This window comes from Rhea pennata, chromosome 3 (assembly GCF_028389875.1).
Source record: "Rhea pennata isolate bPtePen1 chromosome 3, bPtePen1.pri, whole genome shotgun sequence".
NCBI classification, from domain to species: Eukaryota; Metazoa; Chordata; class Aves; order Rheiformes; family Rheidae; genus Rhea; species Rhea pennata.
In genome coordinates, this window is record NC_084665.1 from 72,698,107 (window position 1) to 72,711,289 (window position 13,183).

The window sequence follows — 13,183 nt, forward strand, 5'->3', positions numbered from 1 at the left end:
CAAAGGGCCCAGTGATTCTAAATAAATCATTAGAAACATTGCACTGCTCATTTAAAGATAATTTCAATTGTCCCAAGAACAATTTTTTATTTGTTTCCTGTTCTAAGAAAAATAGGAAATGAAAGCATCCCTGATGGCCACACAGTCGAGCCCAAATAATGCTCTTTTTATTTCTTTCTCTTTTTAAAATAAACACTACTCAACCAAAGGTTTATCTTTCTCCGTCTGGAATTCTATTGTATTAGTCCTTCTGCTACACACAAAAGCAGTGAACATTCAGCATGCGTGCCTCACTGCAAGGAGACATAAGGCATTTATTATAAATGAATTCCAAATAATTAGTGTAAGAGATCATGAATGTGCCTAGGAAAAAAGATTGTCTGAGATGTATTGCAAACAGGAGGGGGCCCAAGACTTTAATAGGCAATCTGCACTACTGCTATTCCTTCGGGGGTCTTCTACAGGTGGTTCATATTTCTGGAGTAAAAACGTATGCTATATGAAATGGAAAATTTCTCTTAAAAATTTTCCACTACACCATTTCAGTTTTGATTCTTCTTAGAATCAAAACAGAGGTTGTCCTTGAGAGGTAAGCAACTGGTTTATTATTATCATTGCCTAAATGTGGAATAGTTCTGCCTTTTATAGCTCCCACTTCCACCTTAGAGACGTGTCGTTACCTTGCTGGGTCACAAAACACCAAAGTCAGGAGATATAAAGATAATGAAAACCAAGGGCAAGAGTTAATGGCAGAAGCAAAAGGAAACAGGAATTGAAGGAATTGAGGCCTAAACTTTCTTGATGAGCTGGCATATATCACAAGATGGGGCGATAAAGAGAAAGCTTTAGAAAATGACCTACTTGGGACTTTGTTTCATATATCATTTCCCATGACACAGTTTCTATTATCAGAGTTTTTTGCAAGATACAAAGTTCTTTGTTTCTAAAGGATTTATACTCTTTATAGTCTTTATGAAGTTAAGCTTATACTAAACTGCTTTATTGAATAAACATCTTAGGAAAGAACTACCTGTGGGACAAATGAAAGAGAAACTCAAATATCTTCTGAGATGCTGTGTTCAAAGAATGCTACATTACAAGAAACATCTTGTTGGACAAAAAGCTGTTCCAAATTTCTTGCAATGCTCAAACATTTTACTGCTGTAAAGCCAATTCTTTCTAAGAAGAATACTGTTTTCTAGATTAGTGCTGCAGTTGCTGGTCCTTGAAGTTAGAGCTGGGCACACTGACATCATTATTTATCCCATCTGGTGCTGACAGAAAAAGAAATGATGGTAAAATGTCTACTAGGGTGAGTTTTCAGATTGACTAGTAAATGCATTTATCATGCAAAAAGTTGATAAAATTTACTGGGGCACAAAAAGGTAAAGCAAAACTATGAAGCATTAATCCTCAAAAAATTCCAGTGCTCTTCACAGCTGAAGCAAGATTGCCATCATTAAATGACCACTGAAACATGAGCAGCAAGACACGATCATAAAAGCAAACATTAGTGCCATACCTTTGCATGTTCATACAAACACATTTCAAAGACTAATTCAGAAATTTGAATCTTAGTGCCTTTAGTTAAAAACTCACTAAACCCCCTTCAAAATGCATGGATGTTTTTCTTAAATCAATAGAATCAAAGAATCATACAATCAGTAAGGTTGGAAGGGACCTCTGGAGATCATCTAGTCCAACCCCCCTGCTCAGCAGGGTCACCTACAGCATGTTAGACAGGGCTGCATCCAGGCGGGCCTTGAATACCTCCAGAGAAGGAGACTCCACAACCTCCCTGGGCAACCTCTGCCAGCGCTCTGTCACTCTCACAGGGAAGAAATTCCCCCTCACATTCAGACAGAACTTCTTGTGGTTTGGTTTGTGTCCATTGCTTCTTGTTCTGTCACACGGGACCACTGAAAAGAGTTTGTCCCCGTCCCCTTGACACCCTCCCTTCAGGTACTTGTACACATTGATAAGATCCCCCCTCAGCCTTCTCTTCCCCAGGCTAAACAGGCCTAGCTCTCGCAGCCGTTCCTCACAGGGCAGATGCTCCAGCCTTCTGATCATCCTCGTAGCCCTACACTGGACTCTCTCCAGTAGCTCCAGGTCTCTCTTGTGCTGGGGAGCCCAAAACAAGACGCACGACTCGAGATGAGGCCTCCCCAGGGCTGAGTAGAGGGGCAGGATCACCTCCCTCGACCTGCTGGCAACACGCTTCCTAATGTACCCCAGGAGACCATTGGCCTTCTTGGTCACAAGGGCACATTGCTGGCTCATGGTCAACTTGTCATCCACCAGCACTCCCAGGTCCTTCTCTGCAGAGCTGCTCTCCAGAAGGTCAGTCCCCAGCTTGTACTGGTGCCTAGGGTCATTTTTCCCCAGGTGCAGGACTCTGCACTTGCCCTTGTTGAACCTCAGGAGGTTCCTCTCCGCCCAACTCTCCAGCCTGTCCAGGTCTCTCTGAATGGCAGCACAGCCCTCAGGTGTGTCAGCCCCTCCTCCCAGCTTGGTATCATCAGCAAACTTGCTGAGGAGGCACTCTGTCCCCTCATCCAGGTCATTGATGAACAGGATGAGACCCAGTGCTGAGCCCTGGGGGACGCCACTAGCCACAGGCCTCCAACTAGACTCCATGTCACTGATGACGACCCTCTGAGCTCTGCCTTTCAGCCAGTTCTCAATCCACCTCACTGCCCACTCGTCTAACCCACACTTCCTGAGCTTATCCAGGAGGACGTTCTGGGAGACAGTGTCAAAAGCCTTGCTGAAATCAAGGTACACCACATCCACTGCTCTCCCCTCAGCCAGTCATTCTATCAGAGAAGGCTCTCAGATTGGTTAAGTAGGATTTCCCCTTGGTGAATCCATGCTGGCTACTCCAGATCACCTTCTTTTCCTCCATATGCCTGGAGATGACATCCAGAATGAGCTGTTCCATCACCTTACCAGGGATGGAGGTGAAGCTGACTGGCCTATAGTTGCCTGGGTCCTCCTTCTTGCCCTTCTTGAAGACTGGAGTGACACTGGCTTTCTTCCACTCCTCAGGCACCTCTCCAGTTCTCCACAACCTTTCAAAGATGATGGAGAGCGGCCTGGCAACAACATCCTCCAGCTCCCTCAGTACCCGTGGGTACATCCCATCTGGGTCCATGGATTTGTGGATGTCTAGCCTGCCCAGAAGGTCTCTAATCCTTTCCTCCTCAACCAAACGAAAGTCTTCTCTTCTCCAGACTTTTTCCCTCATGTCCAGGCTGCAGGATTCCTGGGGCTGCCCTTAGTAGTGAAGACTGAAGCAAAGAAGGCATTCAGTAATTCTGCCTTCTCTGTATCCCATGTCACCAGGGCCCCTGCCCCATTCAGTAGTGGGCCCACATTTTCCCTAGTCCTACTCTTGCTGCTGATGTATTTGAAGAAGCCCTTCCTATTGTCCTTGACATCCCTTGCCAGACTCAATTCCAGCTGGGCCTTAGCCTTCCTCGCCGCATCTCTACATACTCTGACTGCATTCCTACAATTCTCCCAAGTAGCCTGTCCCCTCTTCCACAGTCTGTGTACTTTCTTCTTCTGTCTGAATTTGGCCAAGAGCTCCTTCCTCACCCATTCAGGTCTCCTGCCCCTTTTGCTGCACTTCTTACTCATAGGAATGCACCGCTCTTGAGCTTGGAGGAAGTGATGTTTGAATACTAGCCAGCTCTCCTGGACCCTCCTTCCCTCTAGGGCCTTAACCCACGAGACTCCACCAATTAGGTCTCTGAAGAACCCAAAGTCCGCTCTCCTGAAGTCCAGGGTTGAAATCCTGCTTGTTGCCTTACTTCTTTCCTGCCGGATCCTGAACTCCACCATCTTGTGGTCACTGCAGCCAAGGCTGCCCACAACCTTCACATCTCTAACCAGTCCCTCTCTGTTGGTAAGGACAAGGTCCAGCAGGACACCCTTCCTTGTAGGCTCCTCCACCACTTGTGACAAGAAGTTATCATCGGTGCATTGCAGGAGCCTCCTGGACTGTTTGTGCCTTGCTGTGTAGTCCCTCCAGCAGATGCCAGGGTGGTTGAAGAACCCCATGAGAACCAGGACCTGTGATCGTGAGGCTACCTCCAGCTCTCTATAGAAGGCCTCATCAACTTTCTCTTCCTGGCCAGGTGGCCTGTAGTAGACACCCACCACAGTGTCCCCCATGGTAGCCTGCCCTTTGATCTTTACCCATAAGTTCTCAACTGCCTCCTCCTCCTCCACCCCTAGGCAGAGCTCGATGCATTCCAGTTGCTCTCTCACTTAAGAGCAACTCCACCACCTCGCCTGCCTGGCCTGTCTAAAAAAAAGCACATAAAAAGCACATATCCTGCATAAAAAGCACATATCCATCCATGGCAGCATTCCAGTCATGAGAGCTATCCCATCATGTCTCCGTGACTGCAATGAGATCATGGCCCTGCGATCGCACACAGATCTCCAGCTCCTCCTGTTTGTTCCCCATGCTGCGTGCATTGGAATCTTTCATGTAAAAAAGAGATGTATCTTTAATCTAGCAAGGTCCTACTTACATCACAAGCTCATAAGCCACTAAGCCAGAGTTTCCTATTGGCTTTTTTTATCCTGTGTCTTGTTCAAATCCATTGAACTCAATGCAAAATCTCCCGTTGAATTCATGTGCTTTGGCTCAAGTGCCAAGTGGCTACCAAGCTGACTGTATGAGAGACTCTCTAACCTGAAAGAATGATCACATTTATAAACAGGCTCTCTTCTGGGGAAATCTCTAAGTATTTTCAGTGACTATACAGAGGCTTTCATAGGTACAGATGATAATTGACTAATTAGTATGACATATCAAAGCTGAGATTTCTCTGACGAAAATATGTACATTTATCCACTGTGCAGGAAGTTTGAGACATCTAGGAAGCATCAGATCTCCAGTCCATTTATGCAAAGAGAACTATGTACATGTGTTAAGCTCACCACATCCTTGAATACTTTTGATTATACAATTCTCCTATGGAGGAAAAACCTTGTCTGATATGTTGAGGAATAGGTAAAACTACTCATCTATGCAGCAAGTACAGTGTACTGAAAACAAAGACAGAAAAATATAGCTAAGTTGAATTCAAGCTGCAAGTCAAAGACAAGGACATCATTCTAGCAATATTGTGATTTGTTGTATGGTGTTACTGCTGATGGCCTTGATATTTTGTTTGTCTGGATGTATAAAAAATAAATCTTGGTTAAATCCTTCTAAAGATAATTACAGTCAAGATTTCATTTTAGATGTCAGGTATGTCAGAAGTACAGTGTATCCTCTGAGGCTGTTTTTGGATTTGCTCTTTAGATATATAGCATATAATCCTGAAGAGGAAAATGGAACAGCTTCTGGAATTGTAGTTGCAAATATATCAGTGCTGACAATTCATGGGAGAATTAATATTTTTTATTTACATGATAAGGCAATAAGAAGGTATGAAAAGAGAAGATTCTTCAAATGAAGAAGAAACTGGCTGACCGAGAGGAATGTATTTTATCTGAGCACTTTTTCTGAAAGCAGTTACAGAAGGTTATCACAGAATGGTTGAGGTTGGAAGGGATCTCTGGAGATCATCTAGTCCAACCCACCTCCTCAAGCAGGGTCACCTACAGCATGTTAGACAGGGTTGCATCCAGGCGGGCCTTGAATACCTCCAGAGAAGGAGACTCCACAACCTCTTTGGGCAACCTGTGCCAGGGCTCCATCACTCTCACAGGGAAGAACTTCCCCCTCACATTCAGACGGAACTTCCTGTGGTTCGGTTTGTGTCCATTGCTTCTTGTCCTGTCACATGGGACAACTGAAAAGAGTTCAGACCCATCCCCTTGACACCCTCCCTTCAGGTACTTGTAGCCCTATGCTGGACTCTCTCCAGTAGCTCCAGGTCTCTCCTGTACTGGGGAGCCCAGAACTGGACACAGGACTCGAGATGAGGCCTCCCCAGGGCTGAGTAGAGCGGCAGGATCACCTCCCTCCACCTGCTGGCAATACTCTTCCTAATGCACCCCAGGAGACTATTGGCTTTCTTGGTCACAAGGCCACATTGCTGGCTCATGGTCAACTTGCTGTCCACCAGCACTACCAGGTCCTTCCAGGACCACAGGATTGGTCCTCCAGTCTAAATCCTATATTTCTGAGTACATTAAAATTCTACCCGGAAGTCAGAGTATGAAGCCAAATATTTTGTATTTGACCAAAGTAAAAAGTCTGAGAAATCATATCTAAAAGAAATAATTGAGACTGGCTGCAATTTGTTCATGTAAATGAGCTGTGCTTAGCTGATACAATTAGATAAAGCACATATTATATACATACATAAAGTTTTTTTATTCCTCTGAGCAACCAAATTTAGAGATTAGAGATCAACAGTTAGATTAGATTAGAGAACAACAGTGAACACTACTTACCTACATTATTAAGACCTGCTTTATGTTATAGTCACTTTTGACCAAATTACACAAAACAATAGACGGGCCTTGAAGTATATAGAATTCCTTTATATCTTTCTGTTCAAGTCTTCCAGGATATTATATGAGGAGTAATCCATAGGAGGATTCAGATGTTAGAGGCCAGTTTCTTGGAAATTTAATAAGCATCAGATTTGTAAACACTAAAGATGTGCTACTAAACTATTCCCATGTAACTGCTAACCCAGATGTCAGTGGTTAGATATGTACCACAGTTGCATCTTTTAGCGATGTTTTCAGCTTGGGAGACAGCAGTGCATACATTTAGAGAATTTTTGCTGGAGTAAAACCTTTTCTCAGTGGTTCTACTGAAGTTCACTCCTATTTTAAAAATTCCAAAGCTAAGTTTTTAATGTAATTAATTCCAAGATGCAGTTATCTAGGAAATTAATGCTCTGACGGTGTGATAAACTCCTCTGAGCTGTAGCAGTTCTATTCGATTCACTTTAGACAAGACAATAGAGAGTTTTAAATTAAATCAGTAAAGGTCATTTTATTTAGATAAGGATGATTCTTCATAGAGTGGTGTCTCTTCAGCACAGAGAAGAAGGGCATTATTGTATAGTTAAGTGATAAACTAATAGCCTTCCCTCCTCTCTCTTTTACCAAGCTTAATATTTGTTAACTAAAGCAACACATTGCTTTTCATCATTTCAGTGGGCGAGATGGTGTTCTATCATTCTAAAACACAGTTATAACCTGACTGAGAGATATATTACAAAAAGTAGAAGAACATCTGAGGCAAGACACAAATATGCCATAAGTTATTGTTAAAAAAAAAAAAAAAAAAAAAAAACACAACAACTATGGGAGATGTGACAATATGTCTTGGCCTGTTGTTTCACTGCTTTGAGGTTACTCTTAGAGCTTGACAGCGAGGCACTCTTCAGAGCTGCTTTCACACTGTGAGAAGGGTGGAAAGAGAAAGAAAGAGAAGCAAGCTGTGCGAGTGCAGTTTTGCTTTTAAGTTCATGAAGCAACAGCATTTCTGAATATCAGCACTTACAAGGATTACGGTTCCACAGTGTATAAATGGAGAAATTTTGGATGAGAGTTCCCACATCGTCATGTGTTCTCCTCAGGGTAAAAATGTTTTCACTCTTTCATTTTGACAGCCAAAACAGATTTGCTGCAAAAAAACAGTTTGTAGACTTTTGCATAATCAAGCTAGAGCCAAAAATGAAATCTATATCATTTCCTTGGGTCTTCAGAAATATCATTTTTGGAGGGCTGGTGAAATCCTAGATTCTCACATAAACTTCAAATTCAACATCAGATTAGCCAGATTTCGTTTCTACTGCTTCTAAAACAGAGGAACTGGTGAGACTGCTTCTTGCAAAAGAGCAAGGAAGATAGCACACCAACAGTTGCTGATGCTGCACTAAGACAATGCCTCCACTTGAACATATCTTTGACAGTACGTGTATATACATTCCTCTCCTATAACTTTAGTTTTAATGCTAATTTAAATCTGTTGTGATATGTTGCACCTATACTCCATAATTAGGTTCCAATTCTGATTTGACAATCAGCTCCAGATAAGCATAGACGGGCAAAAATAATTTTTTGTGCTTGTGAAAACAAGATCATGAGCATAGAGGACTCAGAGATCACCTCCTCATATGAACTGATTTGGCTCCATATTCATTTTTAAAATGTCATTGTCCAGGAGAGGTTACGCCTGCTTTCCCTAGTGTGCTTAACTCAGTTAGTTTAGTGAGTAGACTCCTGGAATATTCTGTACTTCTTGGATGCATCACAGATCACTAAGATGTATACCGAAAATATACCGGGCATTTAAAATGCACTTTAAATGATTCTTTTTTTTTAAGTGAGAACAAGTTTTCAGGAAATAATGCTCATCTGGGAGAGATGAAACATCAGGTAGTGACTTTGAAAAATGGTCTAATACTAGGTGAAGATTAAAGATCCTATCTTATTATTTCATAGTGCAATAGGATTTTTTTCTTTTGTAATCAGAGACACTGACAAAAAATGAACAGTAAATTGAATGCATAGGAACAACCTCATTATATATTTTTAACACAGAAGAGGGAATTGGGGCCTACGTTAATTATTCCTTGACCAATGCAAGTAACAGGAGAAACATTTAAAATGTCTGATTATCTTAAAGTCTGGCACATTTTGGTATAGAGATAATTTTTAATGGTTGTGTAATAAACTGTATAATTGCCTTTTGGTAAGATCAAGGTTTTTCAATTTAAACATCCATGAAGTTTAATAATTAAGTGTGACATTCATAAAAGACTCTAACTTGTATAACTGAGTAGGAGAACAATATGCAAAAGAGAGTCAAGAAACAGACATTTTTCTACGTGAAGTTAATGGGGAACAGCAGGCCAACTTCTGTGAATGGGCATTTTCATTTCACAACTGCTCATTCATTGTTCATTTCATCATGATAACAAGTAAGGTGAAAACATCATGACGACTCCACACTTCAGCACCAGGATGAATTGTACAAATTAGTTGCTTTCTCCTGCTCAGCCTGTTTAAGAGATGCAAACAGGTACAGGCAGTCCCATACCCAAGACTCTGGAATCATCCCCCAAAACACTTAAGGAAGATAAATCATTGTAATACAACCTAGACTAGAAAGGGTTGAAAAACAAACACCAAGTGCCAGTCAGAGAGAATAGTCCAGATCATCACTTCTGAGTACAGTTTGAGTACCTACTTGAAGAGGAGACAGGTTACTTCTGGCAAAGGCACATTGATCTACAGTTACTGCAACCTCACAGGAAAACATACTAAGGAAAACGGAGGAGTGATTCTTCTCAGCCTCACTAGTCACAAATCTTGGATGTGTGAAAAGATCACTTTTTTGCATATAGAGCTTCTCAGGGGATTTGCTGCTCTGCCAAGAACTAAAGCTCTCTGTTGATGTTACATGGTAGTTCATATGTTTTCCTGCCATATTCCCTCTGGAGAAATTCTAATTAGGAGTGCAGGACAACCTCAGCCTAAGTGGTGGTTTGGGACTGATAGAATAAGAAATGGAAAAGAGAGGTCTGGAACACTTATTTTTAGGCACTTGAAAGAAAAAGTTCTACATCTAAACATAGAAAAGAGCTCTGGCACCTCAGAGTTACAAGTAGTAACTAGAAACTGCTTTGCTCTTATCATGTCAGAGGTGCCAGTGTCTGAGTTCTCTTGCACCAGGGCTGGAGCTGATCATATATGTAGCTATTATTTTGTAAAGACAAAATAATTTAGGAACTGCATTTTACTTCCTCTCCTGATGACAGGAAGGACCATGCACAACTTTGTCCATACACATATGGATAGTACCATTGGTCACATATCTGCACAGTTTAAGCCCTGAGTAAGAATGAAGGATACAGATTTCCACTCTCCTTCATTGCTGAAAACACTGTCAACTATTATAGAACAGAGGCTCCTTGAACTAAGGTCCTGGCAAATAATGCAGTCTTTAACTGGACAACTGATGCAGAACACCTCCCATTACATGTTCAGTTGAGTTTTACTCTATACAATAGAAACAGTTTTTCTGGGTGGATGGACATGTTTTACAGACAAAAAAGTATATTGAGAGTAAATTAAGCACATCTAATTGCAGAAGCAAATCTATCACAGTTTCAGAAGAATTTGGTCTCAGTAAATAAGCAGTTCTTTCCAGGTCAGAACGAGTAGTATCATAACAAAGGGCTTATTTAGTTTTGTACAAGCCAAATGCTATGAGTCCAAATATGATCACCATACCTACTTTTATCTAGAATGGATAACACAAACTCTTTACATGAATTCCCTTTCCAATTCTTGTAGCTGTGATTAGAGCTTATATACTAACTGGTTCTTTTGTAACCATTTTCTCTTAGGGTTATGCAATTCTTAAGACTTTTTAAATGCACAGAATAACTTGTCTTTTAGATTATGGACAGAAGGAAGAGGTGATGTGTCCCATCAGAAAGCAGTAAGTATTAGCTGCATGATTGCTCTTACAGGTTTCATTGGACAAAACAGTCCAATATAAGGCTCAGAGCAAAGCTGAATAACGATGGCCTCTCTCCTCAGCTATTTTTGGATAAATGTCTACTAGGAATTAACTCCTGAATGGATTGTAGTTAAGATAATTTTCTGTTATTTCTGATGGTGCCTCACAAATGGAATCCTGGATCACGTAGGCTAATTTCTGTGCAAAAATATGAGAGAAAGATGGGTTTTGCCTTACCAAGCTTTACAGTCTATATGCAAAACAAAAGAATAGGTCGTGGGTAAACACAAGATGGCATGGATGCACAAGGAAATAATGAGTCAATGTATGTATATGCCTAATGCATATACAGAGTTTAATGCTCTAAAAGAACTACACTAAACAGAAATCCAGTTACATTATTTGTAAGAAAAAGTCTTTTAAGATAATCTTGTAAGATTATGTTGCTGTGTGTTAAGAACTTGCATAATAGAACAAGCCTCCTGCAAAAGGGCTTTTAGGCTTTAATTTGTCGTTAAAGCAGAACAATTTCCAAATGTCACTAAGCAGACACTTATAAAAATTGTGTTTTTAAACTATCAGATTAATGCAATTACTCAGTAATACTCCATTCTTGCATAATTTTGGCAGAGACTTTACTACTCTTGCTTTGTTTCTTTATTGGTAAAAGAACTACAGAAGAACGATGATCAGATTCAAGCTAAAGAGCCAGAAGCAGGAGGTATGAGAATTCAAGTCCCCAAACCATCTTAATCCAGTTCCATTGAGGTACACATTTTGAGTCAATCCTGCCAGTGCGACTGAAGATGGGTATGCCAGAGCAAGTTCTAGGTTCCAGTTCACTATTTAAAAAAAATCATATAAACAAGTGTCTTGAATACATGATAAGAACTCTGTCTTGCTTGTTTCTTATATGTCACGTATTTTGAGTGACGCAAGGGATTTGTGATATGAATGTTCCATGATCATGTAATTAAAGTCTCCACTGTAAAATAAGCAAGATGATTTAAGATTGCATGGGCAACCCACACACTGGCATTTCCTAATTTGATTTTTCTCCCAGTATTGTATAAAGAATACTTAATAATTAAAACAACAAAAAAAACCCAAAGAAATAAAACCCTGAAGGCAGTACAGTTGCAATGGGTCTCATTGTAAAGTCAGGATTTGCCTGGAGTTAAATTAGTTATGACAGTTATTGTCTTTTCTCAGAAGAGGTAATTCTTGGCAAATGTTGACTATACAAAGCACATATTGTAGACATAAGTTGCAGATTATGTATAAGCACCGACATGAGATGTTTTTATGTCCCTTGCCTTTCACAGCATCCTGGAATACAAAGGCAGATTTTATAGTCTCAATTCAGTTAGTTAAACATGGATGTGCTTTGCCATGACATCCAGATGCTAGTCCAGAAGGTCACAGATCTCCCATACATCCTGTGTGTTATCTGCCAGCTCCTTGTAGATGTCTTGGATAATCTATGGCACCAGACACTTGGAATTGTATCACACTGTATGGGTGTGGACTTATGCACTGACTTGTTTTCATTTCAGTGAAATATTTCCTGAAGCTTCCATGGTAAATCACTATTACTCCATTTGTGACTCTCTCTATATCATTTATAGTAAGGCAAAAGTCACCAAATAGTCCCAGAAAGTGTTCAAATGTGTGAAGGCAGCAGTCTGAGCAGAAAGGGCAGTTCAAACCATTTCAGCACTGCTGACTGGGTGACAAACTGCTGTTCATCTGTAAGGTTCATTTCCCCTTTCTCTTAACAAAGATGATAAGGAGTCCCCTTCTAAAATGCTCTGAGATCAAGATATATAGGATTTTTCTTACAGAACGTAAGCCAAGATCCAGGGAACAAGGCTTCAGACTTATTTGGGAATATGTGAAAACACTGCAGAACAAAAAGTTACCACATTACTTCTTTACAAGCACTGACAGATAGCCCTTCCAGGTAACTGTGGTCTGTGGAAGAGAAAGGGGGTACTAGAATGCTGAGAGTTTGCCAAGTTTTACTTTTCCGCATTTTGAGAAAAGAAACCTAAGGGATTGGAATAGGGTGAGTAGAAGATGCTTGCCAGAAGCCAGTGGTAAATGAAGTTCTGGCTATAACCAAGTGAAAATATTTTTTCCTGGTTTTTAAAACAGTAAACTTGACTCTAGGCTACCACTCTGATTGTCCTTATAAGGGTGAGCTGAGCCAACCACCTCTTGTTTTAAAATATATTTTCCATAACTAACAAAAAAAATGCATAGTTTCTCTAGGGCCACCGCTGCAGACCAATATTAGCAGTGTTGCTTTGAAGACAGAGAACATGGAAAACTTCTGTCAGAGCCAGCCTGATGATGTGTTTGTGCTTTGCACTGCTATTTAGTTCAGGATGCCACTCATCGGACTGGCCACAATTGGCAGTGCTGCTGAAATTGTCAAGAACTGAATTCAGGTCTCTAGAGACGATGTGAAAAGCAGAGTAAATCAGACCTTTCAAGGCTCCTTCCTGCTACAAGAAGGGTACTTCTGATACCAGACTAGTCTACTTACAGCTAGCTTGAGGTTCTCTTCATGGTTCTGAAATCTTCCATGAGGATGTATACAGAAAGTCACATGTAGCAATTCCTCTGATTGTTTTAAACAGCAGTGATCATTAATAGGCAATTGAGAATTCATTGACATCCTCCTTCTCCAGGAGAAGTTGATTTTAAGGATCCTGT